Source organism: Vipera ursinii (assembly GCF_947247035.1).
Source record: "Vipera ursinii genome assembly, chromosome: 1".
In the NCBI taxonomy this organism is placed as follows: Eukaryota; Metazoa; Chordata; class Lepidosauria; order Squamata; family Viperidae; genus Vipera; species Vipera ursinii.
Window position 1 is genome coordinate 218,329,278 of NC_139512.1, and position 15,934 is coordinate 218,345,211.

At 38.9% G+C, this 15,934-nt stretch overlaps 1 protein-coding gene across 2 annotated transcripts in view; it reads left to right on the forward strand.

Moving 5' to 3' along the window:
• Nucleotides 1–8,484: 8,484 nt before the first annotated feature.
• The window catches only part of KIDINS220 (kinase D interacting substrate 220), a 72,049-nt gene continuing 64,599 nt past the window's right edge, over nt 8,485–15,934 (forward strand). Inside the window, exon 1 of one of the 2 annotated variants that reach the window (XM_083349186.1) lies at nt 8,485–8,808. The gene's annotated coding sequence lies outside the window, so the exon portion shown is untranslated. Of the gene's footprint in view, nt 8,809–8,841; nt 9,028–15,934 lie in introns of those variants that run through there. The other variant, XM_083349187.1, reaches the window with a different exon arrangement.

The window sequence follows — 15,934 nt, forward strand, 5'->3', positions numbered from 1 at the left end:
AGCAAATGTGGAAGCCAGATTCATTTAACAACTGGGCTACTAACTTACCAGCTGCACTGATTCACTTAACAACTGAGGCAAGAAAAGTAATAAAATGGGGCAAAACTCACTTAACAAATGTCTCACTTAACAGAAATTTTGGGTTCAATTGTGATCGTAAGTCAAGGACTACCTGTATATAGTGAATTGTGCCCCCCAAATAAAAAAAAATGACGTGATTTCCATAAAAGTAGTTGTGAAATACAAATTGATAATTCACATTTGGGATTTAATAATACATTAATCTGGTTGTAACTGAGACATCAGATTTATAGCTCTAAGTGTTATATCCTGATCTGTGGATGAAAAAGAATATATTGTGAAAAAGGTTAGCATTCAAGCCTGATATTGTTTTCATATAGATTGTCCTTTCAAACTAACTGGTCTCTTTCCAGAGTAATCCAAATGGGAAGGGGTAATCTTATGCATGATAATAGCAAATAACATAGCTGCACAACAGATATTCAAGATATTTTGGAGAAATCATTAAACTAGGGTTAAAAACTGAAAATTTGGCTGAAGCACTTTTAATTAAAAAAAATATTTCTCTTGATAAAGATTTACAAAGTAATGCACGGTGATTTGCTTTTATGAAGCCAGCATCATTGGACATGCACTTGATAGTTGAACCTACAATCTTGCTTCCTCAACCTTAATTTTCATGATGTGTAGATCTCATTTTAATGCCGTTGGCACATGCTGTTTCCTCAAGATAAGTGGTAGAGGTAAGAGCCCCAGCTGCAATTTCTGAAGGGGACCTCAGCAGGTTTGTTTGCTCCTAGGGATATTCTTCTACACTTAAAATTTGGAAAGCTGTCATGGCCCACTATACTCATTCTCTGCCATGATATCATGGGTTGACAGCTAAATTGCAAGATAGAGAAAGATTCTGGGCATCTTATTACTGTTTCTTCTGGATTATTAAATTGCTGAAGTAAACATATCATTGTGCCTTATTACCTGTTCAGTGGGCTCCAAAGCACCTGAGGACAGGATGAGAAGTAATGGATGGAAACTTATCAAGCAGAGAAGCAACCTAGAACTAAGGAGAAATTTCCTGACAGTTAGAACAATTAAATCAGTGGAATGATTTGCCTCTGCAAGTTGTGGGTGCTCCATCTCTGGAGCTTTTAAGAAGAGATTGGACAGCCATTTCCTTGGAATGGTGTAGGGCAGAGGTGTCAAACTGCCAACCCGTGGGCTGGACGCGTCACGAAATCGCACCCACCCCATTGCTGGCAATGGGAAAAAAGTTCCAATACATTGTGCAATGTTACGTGACATCACGAGTTTGACATGTCTGGTGTAGGGTCTCCTGCTTGACCAAGCAGGTTGGAGTAGAAAACCTCCAAGATCACTTCCAACTCTGTTATTTTGTTATTAACCTTTTTCTTGCGACAAACAATGAGACAAGGATCAGAGAAAGCAGATTTCTGTACTTCCCATTGGTCAGCTAGCAGGACCATGGGTAGTACTGAGCATTGTGAGATGGCAAGCATCTTCCACTCTCTCTGGCCAATGCAGATATTTATGTTATCTGTTAAGGAAAGATAGAGATAGGAAAAAAAGGAGAAGCAGAAAAATGACATGTCTGTAACAGATGTTGACCCAAAACTGTGTGGCTATTCTAGTGAGGGATTAGAATAGTCTAAAACACATATTCTTAACAGTTCTATTCTCAGTCTTGATTTTCCCCCAAAGGAGTGAAAAAGTAGGGAAATTCACATGGCTGGTTACAATACAGGTAGTCCTCTACTTAAAACAGTTTGCATAGTGACCATTCAATATTACAACAGCACTGAAAAAAGAGACTTATGACCATTTTTCACATGACCTTTGCAGCATCCCCATGGTCATGTGATCAAAATTCGGCCACTTGGCAACTGACTCAGGACGGTTGCAGCATCCTGGGGTCATGTGATCACCTTTTGCAATTTTCCGACTAGCGAAGTCAATGGGGGAAGCTGGATTCACTTAACTGTGGCAAGAAAAGTCGTAAAATGGGGCAAAAATCAAGAAATATTTCACTTAGCAACAGAAATGTGGGGCTCAATTGCAGCTGTAAATCAAGGACTACCTGTATATGACACAGCTTAATCTTAATCTTGAAGGAGAAGAAGATGTAGTTAAGTTGAAAATTGTGAGCTTGAAAATAAGATTTTCTATCTGTACTCTAAAAATAGGATCTACACCTGCAATTTTTCTTTCCCTAGGGGCAGCAATTAATGTCTCATAATTCTGCCATGCCTCTCTCTTTGCCTGCTGGAACTATAAAAGGTATTCACATGCTAAGCATGGCTCTCCTTCACCATTCCTACAACTGGTGTATATATTGGCCATAGGATTTAGTTCAGGGATCATTTTGTCACTTTGAAAAGAGCCCACTTCAACTCAGATTTTTTAAAAAATGCTTTGGTCCAGAGCTCAGTTTGAGCTTAGAGTTGTACTATATTGCATAGTACAGGAAAAACATATAGATGTAACATTTCTTTTCCCAATAAAATGAGATGCAACATTTAGATATAGACAGTTCTGAAGAATTTGACCAGTTTCCTATTTTGGAAATACAAATAAAGAAATTTTAGAACTAGCATCCTTTAAACTATGATTGTTTAATGAAAAAATGCCCATAATTTATTTTGGGGCAGAATTTGATGACTATGGAGGCATATTTGCAGATTCTATGGAAATATTAGATTTTAAATAAGATTAAAAAGTTTTATTTTGCAAAAGTTTTTAAAAATAGAAAATTGTAAACATAGATTAATTCACCTGTCCTAGTAAGTAAATTGGTTAAACTGAATGGAGAAATTAACCAGCCTCCTTAATCCTCCAACCAACCTTGCCAGACACTATCTAGATTGGCAAATTGTATTTCAAGGAGAAATTTTCATTTCTATAATCCTCCTAAGCATTACTGGGAAGGGGATGGGATACTATAGTACTCTTTGCTTTTATTCTTGCTTACTCTTTAATTACCCATTGAGAGAAATGCATCTAAGGATTTGGTTGACTAGGCATAACTACATTTGCTGGAGAGTTCACCCTTTGAGTTGAGAACATTTTCTTAGAATATGCTAATGTTTTATAGACAGTAATTTGGAAATTTCAATTTCAGCAATCCTTAAAAACATTGTCTATAACATTTAGGAATTAAATCATATTACAGACAGTAAGGTTGCTAAAGTTCGATCAAGAGTTTTATACAATATGCGGAGCCAAGACTCAAATTACTTGATGGTTCTAGGTTAAGAACTGAAATTAATAGCCTAAGCTTCTTTACTTGCTTAACCTTCTCCACAATCCTCCTCCAAACAAAATAGCATTTTTTTTGTCCACTCAGGAGATGCCTCTGGGGCCATAAAAAGGGTCCAAATAGTCACATGCAAGCTAAACTTATCACTTCCTTGCATTACTGCATACTCTCCTTGTTTATTTAAGTATATCTTTATCTCTAGAATCTAGATAAAAGTCTTGTGCAATGCAATGTAATTTAAAGTTCTTGTTAGTTGTGTTGCATATACATATTCTGTATGATTAAAAGGCAGATTTTAATCACTTCCAAAATTGTCTCATTTTGTTCTGCCTCTGCTTTTGTTTTAAAGGTGCCCTTCTAAACTGCAGCTATATCCATCTATTTTAAAACCTCAACAAACATGTCTCAAAAAATCCTGTAATACTTTACTGTGTTTACTTGCCTGAAACTTTGGCTATGCTTGAAGTTTGAATTCTTATTTAGCTATGGCAAATGATTGCAAGCTATTTGTGTCAATCAGCATCAATTCCTCTAAAACACATGTTTATGGGGATTTTGCAAAACCCTTGAAAAGGAGATTAATATCAGCTAGCCAAACTTTCTGCCATCTTTACTAATACCAGTGTAAGGAAATTGAGGAAGCTAATTAACCAGTCTTAAGTATTTTCATGTTACTGTACTAATAAAATTAGCACGGGAAGAATTAGGCTTATGTAATTTAGCAACACTGATTTGATTTAGAAGTCAGACTCATTCAGATGTGTATAAAATTCTGATGCCATTTAAGGACAAAAATCTACTTTCTGTAGAGGAAGAATTGGAGAAGCTTGTGGTGCATTCATATAACATGCTTGTTTAGAGTTAACTCAACCCTGCATTAAATAATGCTGAGTCAAACACCTAAACACATTGCTGCTTGCTAATAGTAATCTGCTGTATGATTTGTTTGTTTATATCCCACCTTTATTATTTTTACAAGGTGGCAAACATATCTAACACACCTTCCTCCTCCCATTTTCCTCACAACAACAACCCTGTGAGGTGTGTTGGGCTGAGAGAGAGGGACTGGCCCCAAGTTATCCAATTGTTTTTCAGACTCTTGTTTTCTAGCCTTATGTCTTAACCACTAAACCAAACTGGCTGTTTGTCTTTTTCTAGGATTTGAATCTAGCCTCAAAAGACTTCTTTCATTGCTAGGGTTTAAATTAGATCTTTGTATATTTGTTTCTATAAAAAATGAAGTAATTCTAAGTCATGGTTTTACAGTTAGCATTTCTGATGACTCACAGGGATTATTAGTAAGTGAGATATACTCTTGGTCCTGCAGCCAGCTTCTGATGGTAGCAGTTAACCTTACCCTTCTTTTAACTTGTTTATAAAGTCAAATCTCCTTCAAGGTGAACTCATCTCCTGGGAACTTACCAAACAGCATGGGAAATATAGAAGTAGTTCAACCTGCTTATTTGGGGGACCTGTTTTAACTTCCCAAGGCCTGCAGCCTTGAGATTTCTTGGTAATCATCCATCCAACTACTAACCAAGTTTTGACACTGCTTAGCTTTTTGAAATCAGCCAAGTAAAATGTTATAGATCATAGAGCTCTGGCTTTAAAAAAATGCTTTGTCCAATCTCCCATCTAGATGAATAGTCCTCCATGCAACAGAAGTATTCCAGGAAAGTTCTCTGATAATGTTTGTAGGACATGCTTAGTCACATCTGATAAAAACCATGTTAAGTATTTAGTCAGTTGCCTGGGTTAAGTGATCCTCCAAATGGAGGATTTCCTAAGTAGTAATGGCTATAGTCAGCTCTCAATTTTTGTGGTCCTTTATTGTAATTTTTATACAATTTAAAATCTTGGATTTTTTTTATTCTTTATGTGCCTACAGGATATGGAACGAACAGGAAAAAGGAAGATTTAGTGGCAATAATCTCATTTATAATCATTCTATTCTTCCACATCAAGCCACAAACTAGCTTGCCCCAGTGTGTTCTATAACCCAATTGCTGTAGTGTTCTGTGTACATTGATGTGGAGAGACCTGGCCCATAGAATCTCCCATGAGTTGGACATGACTGAATGGATAACATCATTAATATCATTGTCTTTGTACATTATACAAAACCAGAAACCCAGAAGCCTGTTAAGTCCACCAACTGAGGGAAACAGTGATCAATAAATGCAACTTGTTTGCCCACAATTAGGCTCAAATCCAGTGGAATTGAATGAATTAAATAGCTTGTACCTCAGCCTCTTGTGGGAACCAGCCCTGCTAGGCGAATCCTTGTTTTACTATGATTTGTTTAGGCAAAGAATGCTAATGTGTTAACCTGCATTTAGTGTTTAAAGCTGTGAACTCAGCTCCTCTACCTAAAGGCCAGACAGACATTTTTCAAAATAATACTCTTTTCTGAATGGACTCAATTTGGACTGGTGATTAAGGCTAGAAATTGGGAGACGCTCAGTTCTTGTCTCAACATAGCCACAAAGATAGGTAGGTGATTTTGGGCTAGTAAATTCCTCTCAGCTCTAAGAAGCAGGCAAGGACAAACTACTTCTGAAAAACCTTGACAAAAAGCTGAAGGGACTCATCCAGGCAGTCACCAGGAATCAGAAACTGACTCAATTATGCATACACTCTTTCCTGGATCTGGATGTCTCCAGAAGTTGAACTTCAGATGAGTTATGTTACTGTTGGACAAAACTATCATTACAGTGTTTTGACTCAAGAAATAAAATCTTATGACATGTCTGTTAATTTTACTGATGCTTATGTTGAGGCAATTGACATACTATAGTCCAGAGGTCCCCAACTTTTTGAGCACCAGGGACTGGTTCCATGGAGAGAGGTTTTTCTGTGGACCGGAGGGGGTGAGTGTGGTTTCATGTACTGCCTGCAACCCACAGAGGGGTTTTTGCTTGTTTGTAGATTGATTTCTGGCATGCTGCGGTCTGGTGCCAGTCCATGGATGGGTGTGTGTGTGTGTGTGTGTGTGTGTGTGGTGGTTGGTGACCCCTGCTATAGACTGGTTGTCTAACCTTTTGGCTTGCTTGGGCCACGTTAAGTGAAGAGGAATTGTCTTGGGCCGTATATAATATATATAATTTAATAGTTAATGCGGGCCATGAGTTGGACACATCTGTTGTCTATGCTACATCAGGTGATTTAGCAGAATATTGATCTCAGCAACTGGACTATCCCAGCAGTTATTCCAGAAGAGGATGTCAAGCGGATATGAAGGTCAGCTGGAGCCAATGATGTTCACTGAGGCAAGGCTACTGTGTGGAAAAGCAGCATGGAAACTTATCTAAAAGTTGCATTTGGAGCAGTATCTATCTTGAACCACCAGGACAGCTGAAGGCAAGTTAGCAAGGTAATTAATTCTTCAAAGTTTGAACTGAGTGATTCTTGGGACAAAGGAACATCTTATAATCTAGCTGAGTTCTCAGCTCACATTCCTGTAATCATCATTCGCAAACTACCAATCACATTTTTGTCCAGCGCATTATGAAAAACCAGTAGTGCAGTTAATGATTTCAAAAAAAGTTTCCAATTACATGGAAAAGCACGTTAGGTAAGCCTGAGCAGTACTGGACTACCAAATTCTTTGTATCCTGCTGAATCTTTTAACAGCATGCATTTAAACAGGGGTCTTCAAACTTGGCCCTTTTATGACTTGTGGACTTCAACTATTGCAATGCTCTCTACATGGGGCTTCCCTTGAAGACCACTCGGAGGCTCCAACTGGTACAGAATGCGGCCGCGAGAGTTGTCTTGGGAGTTTCCCGGTACTCCCATGTTACACCTTTGCTCCGTGAGCTGCATTGGTTACCAGTTGTCTTCCGGGTGAGGTTCAAGGTCTTAGTGATGGTTTTTAAGTCCTTACATGGCATGGGTCCGGAATACCTCGGGGACCACCTGCTGCCGGCGTCGACTCCCCTCCGCCCCGTGCGTTCCCACAGAGAGGGCCTCCTCAGGGTGCCTCCAGTCAGAGAATGTCGGCTGGTGGCCCCCAGGGGGAGGGCCTTCTCTGTGGGCGCTCCGGCTTTGTGGAACCAGCTGCCGGTTGAGCTCCGGATGGCACCGGATCTCCGCTCCTTCCGGCGCGGGTTAAAGACCCATTTATTTGAACAAGCTGGCCTGGCCTGATGGGGAATCACTTAGGGTTTTAATATTTATATATATATATATTATTGTTTTTATTGTGGGCAACAATTTAATTCTTTTTTAACTTTTGTACTTTTAAGATATGCCCTGTTCACCGCCCTGAGTCCTTCGGGAGAAGGGCGGTATAAAAATTTAATAAATAATAATAATAATAATAATAACTCCCAGAATTCCTCAGCCAGCAAAGCTGGCTGAGGAATTCTGAGAGTTGAAGTCCACAAGTCATAAAAGGGCCAAGTTTGAAGACCCCTGCATTTAAACCTAAGCCTTCTACACATTGTTTAAAATCTGAACGCTCATATTTAAAACATGTCCGTGGAGATTCTCAATCATCCAGGTCCTGATTGTCCCGAAAGGCAACTGGCCTTTCTTGGTGTTTTCTTTGAAAACGTTTTCAAAGAAAACACCAAGAACGGCCAGTCTCATAGATTTGAAACAGATGTTATTTCTGGCATTTCCAACTTTGTTTCGACTCCAGGGTTTACAGTGTGGTCCGTGTCTGTGCATCTGTTCGTAGCTATAAATATCATCCGCAAGGAGAAACGCCTCAACGCTGAGTAGGATTTTAGGCAACAATAAACATCTGCCAGCTGCCCTCGAAGCTTAGGACTGCCCCCAACCTCCGTTCATTCCGCCGGGACCTGAAGACCTGGCTCTTCGAGCTCTCTGGCCCAGGCTGAGAATTTTTTAATTTTAATTTTAATTGGGTTTTTACTGTTCTCAGGGTTTTATTTAATCTTTTTTAATTTGTTTTAACGTTTGTATTGACTCTCTTTTAAATGCCCTGTAAACCGCCCTGAGTCCTTCGGGAAAGGGCGGTATATAAATCTAAATAAATAAATAAATCTGTCTCCCCCCCCCTTCCCCTCCCCCCCCCCCCCGCTGCGAGACTCCTGGACGGCCTTCGCTGCCACCGTTGGACCGTCAATTAACGGTGGGAACTCATTAGCCAATTGGCTCGGGCGCAGCCATTCGAACCCCGCCTTTTTCTTTTTCTTTTTTTTTTTTCTTTTTTTTTTTTTTAGCGTTCGGCTACCGTCGGGGTCTCGAGCGCAGCGTCTAATAGCGAAAGGGTCGGGCGGAATCCAGCTCGGCGCGCGCTCCGGAATCTTTGCCTCCTTCGAGGGAGGGCGGGCGGGGGAGCAAGACGGGCACGCGCGCGCGCGCGCGCCCCCCCTCACGTGACCTGGCCGGCCCTAGGCGAAGATGGCCACCGTCTCTCTGGGCTGAAGGATACGGAGCGCTCGCCATCCTCCTTTCCACCACGGCAAGAGGAAAAGCAACCGCGCCGTCCTCCTCCCCCTCCTCCTCCTGCAACGCTCGTCCCCGACCGCTCCTTTTCTCTGGTAAAGGCCCTGCAAGCGAAGCAAAGAGCGGGAAGAGGAGTGGGGGTTGGGGAGGGCGGTGGTCTCGGGCCGTCAGACAAAGGGAGCCGCCTTCATTCCCGAGCTTCTCCCTCCCTGGCCTCGGGGGGTGGCTTAGCCTAACGCCGGTGGCTGTGAACTGGATGGGGATTGGAGTGCGGAGAGAGCGGGTGAAGCTCCTGCCCAGTGACCTGTGAACAGGTGATCGATTGATTGCCTTTCTTCCGAACCTTTCCCCTGCATTTCCCGCAAGGTTTGAATGGGTGGATGCTTTGGGTGTGGGGGGTCTGGGGTGGCTGAGGAATCTTAATTTTGCTGGTGGTGTGTGAGTCTTACAGGAAAAAAAGAAAGAAAGGAAAGCAAGAAAATGCCTGTCCCTGGCCGTTATCTGAAATTCCGCCGGTTCTTCTGCCTGCTGGCTGCCGGAGGACAGCGTTCAGTTAGTTTTCTCTTGAGGCAAGAACACCGAAAGAGCTCGGGAAATGTCTCGGTTTGAGGCACAAGGGGACAGACTGAGCGTAATGCTTAATGTTAAATCAGTTGGGTATTTTGGCAGTTGAAAACAAGCATAAAAGAGACAGCCAGTTTAATCTAGGGGTTATTAAGGTTATAACCAGGAAACCCTGAGTTTTAAGTCCCTTCTTTAGGCATGAAAACTGACTTAAGTGACTTTGGGCCAGTCACTCACTCTCAGCTCAAGGCACCTCCACAGGGTGATGATTGTTGGGGGAAAATAGGAAGAGGAACGAGTCTTGGATGGTGTATAAAAATTGTTGGGGGAAAATAGGAAGAGGAACGAGTCTTGGATGGTGTATAAAAATTGTTGGGGGAAAATAGGAAGAGGAACGAGTCTTGGATGGTGTATAAAAATAAAAAGGGTTAAAAATAAAATACAACATATTTGTGTTTGCTCAGAATTGTTTTGATGTTTAATCCCAACATTCTGAAGCAGCACTTTAGATGGGATTGTATTTATGAATCATTATATGCTGTGTTTCATTATTTGGCCTAAGCTTCTTCATTTCTATTGATTTCGCAATTTGTAAAATTCAATTTTCATTAAACTTTGCAATTCTTTTGCAATGTAATAACCAATAAAACTATATGTCAGTATTTTCATTAGCATCTGATAGTTATGTAGGCCAGCATAATTTCTTGCCTTGCAAAGCACTTAGTGATAAATGCAGACTCACCACATTAGGATGACATGCTACATATGAAACCTCCTGGCAAGAATATACGTGGCTCCCTTTTATTTTGCAGCATGCCACCCAAGGTGGCAGAGTTGGGATATTTGAAAGCATTTGAGATGGCATACCTTTTGAGTTCAATGGAGCAAAGTTGAAACAATGAGTAAATTGAAGCGCTTGGTTAGTTAATATTTGTTTACTCACTATCCAAACATATTTTCTTAAAATTATTTTTGACATTTTTTACAAATTGTTTGGAAGGGTTAGAATTTACAACTAGAAAAGGGGAGCCTTAGAGCTGCTTGTCAGATGAAGTCTTTCGATATTTACCAATCTGGGGCCCTTCAGATGTGGGCAAGTTTGGAGTCAACTTACCTGGATTTAGTGATGTTTACAGGACACATTTGAACCACAACTACATTTTAGTCTAATATCTATGAACTCAATGGTATTGTTTATGGCTCACTGTGTCTTGTAAACCAAACAGAAATCTATTAATTAAGGAAACATTGAATGAATATGTTGTGTAAACATTCAGATTGAGTAGATATTTTTCTAGCCTACTTTGTGGTTCTGTGTGATTAAACTAATGTTAATTATTGACCTTGCCTAAATGGTAAACTGTGTGTTGTTTTAAGTGTGCTAAAATTTCATATTTTGATAAGAGCGTCTTTCCACTTGTTTTCAGAAATGTCAAGGATTGGTAATAGTGTAATGAGGGAGATATTTTTGAAATGGTATCTGTATTGCTGGATAACATTGGCTTCCTACAGCATTTATCTGTAAAAAATTAAAATGAGTACAGAAGGTCAATGTTTCTCTTATATAAATTATTTTATGAGAATATTAAAAAACAAGTTGAGCCCAAAATCTGATCTAATAGACTTGAACAAAATTAATTCTGAATATTAAAAATTAAAGAAATTAGAGGATAAAATCTTTACTATTGAATAATAAAGAGTGCAGATTGCTTTTTAAACAATTGTTTAAACTGAATGAAAGAGTTCTGGTTAGCTGCAGTAGGACAACACTGTCTATGTTGTCAGGGCCATTGCTTATCTTGGGCTGTATGGATACAGTTGCTCTAATCTTAAGCATTCTTATTTAAAACTGCTGTGTTACTGAATTTGTCTACATAGGAATGCATTAAATTTCTCTGTGGAAGCTTTACCCCACATTTCCTGAAGGTAGCTAATACTAATACATTGTAGAAAAAATAATAAAGAACACCTTGAAAAGTGACAACTACTAAAATTCAGGAGTGAATTATTTGTGTACTGTTCTAAAATACAGCCCATATATGTAGTCTATTCTATGGACTTTTTCTTATTTAACATTCTGCAGGCTTAAAGTCTCCTTACTAGGTAGTAAACTTTGTCATATAAAAGCATCTTTACCTCTTGATTATATAAATTAACATTTTATGCAAAGACACTATTGTTTAAATAATAATGTTAAAGAAGTAACTGGACAGGTTTTGTGTGCAAGCTTTTACATTGTTATATTCATACTGGAAATGGTAGTATGGAAAGGTTGATATTTGGGTGCAGCTGATTAATGCTTCATATATGAAAAAGATGAAATTGAGAAGCAATGATAGGAAAATCATGAGCTTTGTCTTGGCCAGAAATTGAACTCCTAAGAATAGCACTTTAAGTGTGCACATCTAGGCAATCCTAAAAAGTACAGAATTCACTTTATGACTCCTAAATAAATGTTTGATCCTGTTGTAGATTTTCACTGAGGTTAAAGTAGAGATGGACTGTATCTTTTTTCTCAAGGTCACATGCTTTCAAATAGTTCACAGACTGCACTGATCAACAACAGAACCGAATACTAGTAGGGACACATACATCCCTTTTATTGTTATCTGCCGTTTTCCTAATGTTTTTCTCAGGAATGGGAAGGCGTTTCTTTCTAGAAACTTGAACTAAACGTATGTTGTCAGCTTTTGAATATAGAATGAAAGCTACAGTTTGTTCAACACTTGTCCTAAAACAGTTCAGTAACCTGTGCTTTAATATTTCTAGGGATTTTTAAGAATTCATTTTCCTTGTATATCCTCTATTTTTGTCCTGCCTGACAGGTAATCAGTAAAATAATGCTATAGCATATGTAGCTTTTGTTTTTGACTGTCAAACTCCAGGATGTGGCATCCATAGAGGGATATGACTACATGATACAGCTTGCTCCCAAACTATAAAAAAATATATATGCATTTTTCTTAATTGTAAGTTGGGTCAGAAGAACCTTCTTGCAAAACAACAAGACTTAAGCTGTTACTTGCAGTATGTTAAAAAAGTAAAAAGAGTTCTTTTTATAAAAAATATAAAAGATGTCATATGTGCTTTGTTGTTTGCTTATAATTTTACTTATCTTTGATTTTTAGTAGGCTTAGGTTTAGTAGCTTTTTGTAAATCTTTATGATACCTAGATGTGCATTGTTGCCAGTGATCCAGGCTATTTTCTATATACCGTAATACTTCTCTGGTGTCCCCAGTTTCAGAGAAAGGAAGAATCTGAAAGTTATGATTTGTGCAGTTTAAAATGATGTACATTATAGAGATTTAAAATAAAAGACATAAACGAAGAAAAGAATTAAAATAAGGCCCATGTAGCATATAAAATTAATCCAATCTTTGTCTATATTCCATTTCCATTTAAAGTTACCACTAAAAGTCATACAGAAACACTGTATACTGTTCCATTTCCTCAGTTTTAGAATATATAAATATTTCAAAAATGGATAAAATAAGCTTTTTTCTAGGGAGTCTAGAAAATTGCTATTAACCCCTTTCAACTTTAGTAGCAGTGAAATTACAAGAGTTGTGGATTCAGTCTGTTGTGTTTATTGCAATATGACTCTTCTAGAAAAGATTAGAAATTATTTTTTGTTTGTGTTGACTTTTTAATAAAGAATTATTATCCATTTCATTCAGGAGCTCAAGGCAGTGTATATAGTATTCCTTCTTGTATTGTGAGATGGATTAGACTGAAACCATACCTGGTCTTAAGATACCCCATGAACTTCCTCCATTAAGGGTGGACTGGAATCTGAGTGTCAGTCCCAAGACATTAACCACTACCTTACATTGACACAGTATTTTTTTAAAAAATAAAGAATCATTTCAATTGAGTTAATTTTCTGGGGACTTCATGAACATATCTGTGTAGCATCATTGAGGAAGTACTTACTGTATAGGAATTATTTCAATTAATATGATTAACAAAGGAATGTATTTTTCCCCAGCTTCATTAATTTGCCATATCTGCAGATTTGATAGTCATCCATGTTTTTAGGAAGTACTGTCTGCTGACCTGCAGGAAATATTTTATTCAGTTCCTTCTTTTTTATTATTTTGAACTTCTTACTTAGAACTGATTTTTCAGAGTTACATTAGCATTCATTACATTAAAATTAAATGGAGATCTAACCACTCACTTCTGTGTACATACTGTGAGATTGTCTTACTGCAAGTAATCTGTATAATAAGAGGACCAGAATTCATTTGCTTCCTCACAGTATGCAAATCTGGAGAATTTCTATGTCGACAAGATCCTGGAGCACTGGAGAACTACCAGAGGACCGGAAAAGAGTTGATGTAGTTCCCATCTTCGAAGAAGGGGAAAAAATGGATCCAGGAAACCACAGACCTATCATCCTGACCTAACCGTACTCAGTGTGTGGTCCTCAATGGAACTGCATCTACATGGAGGGAAGTGTGTAGTGGGGGAGCCCAGGGCTCTGTTCTGGACCCAGCACTCTTCAACATCTTCATCAATAATTTGGTTGAGGGGGATAGATGGGGAACTCATCAAATTTGCAGATAACACCAAGCTGGCAGGAGTAGCCAACACTCCAAAAGATAGGCTTAAGATGCAGAAGGATCTTGACAGACTGGAACATTGGACGCTATCTTAACAAAATGAAATTCATTGGTGAAAAAAGTAAGGTTCTACATTTAGGCAAGAAAATGCACAGTATAGGTGGTACTTTGTTCAATAGTAGTAACTGTGAGAGGGATCTTGGAGTCCTAGTGGACAGTCTCTTAAATATGTGCTTTAGCTGCCAAAAAATGCCAACACAGTTCTAGGCTGCTTTAACAGAGATAGAATCAAGATCACGTGGAAGTGTTAGTACCACTTTACAATGCCTTGGTAAGGCCACACTTGGAATACTGCATCCAGTTTTGGTCACCACGATGTTAAAAAGATGTTGAGACTCTAGAAAGAGTACAGAGAAGAGCAAGAAAGATGATTAGGGGATGAGGCTAAAACATATAAAGAACAGTTGCTGGAATTGAGTATGTCTAGTTCAGGGGTGTCAAACTCAATTGCATTGAGGGCCGCATCAGCATTGCGGTTGCCCTCAAGGGGCCAGGTGGGTGTGGCCTGGGTGGGCGTGGCCTACTGGGTGGGCCTGGCTAGAGTGCGTGTGGCCTACTGGGTGGGCGTGGGCAGCTCTACATCGTTCTCATCAAGGGTGCCTATGGGGGCCTGGGCAGGAGTGGGACAGTTCTGAGGGTCTCTGGCAGAAGGAGGGTCTCTGGGCCAGGGCCAAGGCAGTGGGGGCCATTCCCTCACTGTTTCCAGGCTGGCTTCGCGGGCCACATGAAACCACTTCGCGGGCCGGATCCGGCCCCCGGGCCTTGTGTTTGACATGTCTGGTCTAGTTTAATGCCACAAAGAAGAGGGAGTCAAGCTATTCTCCAAAGCACCTGAAGGCAGGACATGAAGCAATGGATGGAAACTAATCAAAGAGAGAAGCAACCTAGTATTGAGGAGAAATTTCCTGACAGAACAATTAATCAGTGGAACAACCTGCCTCCAGAAGTTGTGAATGCTCCAACACTGGAAGCTGTTGAGAAGAGACTGGACAGCCATTTGTCTGAAAGGGTTTCCCTTCCAATGTTTTTTAAAAAATTATTATTATTAATAATATTATTGTTATTCATTGCACAGTCAGCCAGATGTTCAGATTGGATTTGGCATTTTTGGCATTTTTGTTTTGGATTTGGCAGATATGGATGTGGTATTACAGATATCGTCGCAGGATGGAAGCAGTTCCTAGTAAGGCCACCTTTTGCAGTTGACTAATGGCAAATTTGTCAATGCCAGTGGTGTTCAAGTAGTACTCCAGTTGTTTTGGGATTGCACCCAAGGCGCCTATTACTATTGGTACTATCCTTGCTTGCCTTTGCCACTGTCATTCTATTTCTATTTGTAGGTCTTTGTATTTTGTTATGTTCTCCAGTTCTTTTTCTTTTATATTATTATTATTATTATTATTATTATTATTATTATTATTATTATTATTAATGTGGCAACAATGTTAAAACAACATTGTAAAGTGTGGAATGCATTTTAGTCAAGAAGGAATGACAAGTTATGAAAGGTAACATGAAGGGAATATTGCTTTTTCATATGCACCTTTTTCTCTGGTTTTTACAAAGGCTATCAGCATATCTTTATGCTATAGAAATTTTATCTCGTTTCAAGATGAATAATATTAAGGTTTATTGAATTGGAATATAGGAGAGAATTCCATTTTCTGTTTTATCTATAACAGTACTTGTTTTCTTATTTAAATAAATACATGGTAATACATTTGCACAATCATCAGCAAAGTTTGATTACTAATGATCATTTGTTTAATCTAATTGCAAGCTGTAAATTCAACAGGATAAATACAATATGTTACCTAAGCAATTTTGTATGCCAGTGGGAAAGTTGTGGTAATAATTATATTTACACATACCACTTTGCATGAAATATAGCCTCAGCACCTGAACTTTCTGTATTTGTATGCCTTTATTATTTTTTCCTGCATTGCCTTATGTATCTTTTATCACTTTTTCCTGTGTGCTTTTATTTTAACATGTATTCTTTCAGACAATTAAAGTATCTCAAATTGATTT